The sequence below is a fragment of the Pseudophryne corroboree genome, chromosome 6 (assembly GCF_028390025.1).
Source record: "Pseudophryne corroboree isolate aPseCor3 chromosome 6, aPseCor3.hap2, whole genome shotgun sequence".
Taxonomy (NCBI): domain Eukaryota; kingdom Metazoa; phylum Chordata; class Amphibia; order Anura; family Myobatrachidae; genus Pseudophryne; species Pseudophryne corroboree.
Window position 1 is genome coordinate 179,628,619 of NC_086449.1, and position 1,065 is coordinate 179,629,683.

Consider the following 1,065-nt stretch of genomic DNA (forward strand, 5'->3'; position numbering starts at 1 on the left):
TTATGACAACTATAAAACAACAAGTACGGTCCTTTGAGGAAGAAAAAGGACCAAAAAAAGGAAACTACAGGCCTTTTCCTGGGCACACTTGAAAAGATTGATATGATGAAATTAATTTAAAAAATAACTTTTATTAATCTATACTTTTAAGAAAAAGGGGCGAGAGCTGGCGTCAATAGTTAAAAAGCATGAGTGTTAGCCAGTACCAATGTACCTATTATAGGCGAACAGATAATAGGTGAGCGAAAATGAAAAAATCCTCATCCATGGAAATAATTCACATACATACTCTATAATCGGGAATTTATATAAATGAGGTCACTGCCTCGACTCCAATGTAGTCTGACAATTGTTATCGGTCTGAGATCCGGTTGATAGTGGGTCCCAAATGGCTATATTTGTTGGAGAGTAAAATACCTACGGTACCTAGTATTCCCTGGTGGTTCCCCATCCAGGTACTGACCAGGCCCTGCAGTGCTTGGCTTCCAAGATCAGACGAGTTTGGGCATACTCAGTGCGGTCTGACCGTAGGTAAGGTTGTCTCCTAGGTGTGGTGTTTATCGATTTTTTTGGGACCCAGAATCAATCACAGAATAAGCGGATGCTGTTGCTGGGGTCTTACAATTAATGTTTGACAAAAAAATAATAAAAATAATAAATAAATAACATCTCTACAGTTGTGCTCTCAAAAACAGCCTGAGCGGTGGGAGGACTTTGTGGTGCCCAATGGCAGAATAGATGGAAAGTCTATAGCAATTGTGCTATAAAAACAGCCCAAGCAACAGGAGGGTTTTATAATCTCTACAATAATAAGAACATTAACAGATATGTGTTACATATGATAATAACCCTATTGATTGGAGCATGTATGGTAGGAAAAAAAATTGCGACTTTATAGTGCCCAAGGGAAAAATAGATGGAAAATCTATAGCAATTATGCTACAAAAACAGCCCAAGCAACAAGAGGGTTTTGTAATCTCCACAATAATAAGAGCAGTAGCAAATGTGTATTAAATATGGTAATAACCCTATTGATTAGAGCATGTATAATAGGAAAAAATGATT

General features: G+C 37.4%; 1 pseudogene; it reads right to left on the reverse strand.

Annotated features, from left to right (window-relative positions):
• Positions 1–414: 414 nt before the first annotated feature.
• LOC134939089 (5S ribosomal RNA) lies at positions 415–533 on the reverse strand (annotated as a pseudogene).
• Between the last annotated feature and the right edge of the window lie 532 nt (positions 534–1,065).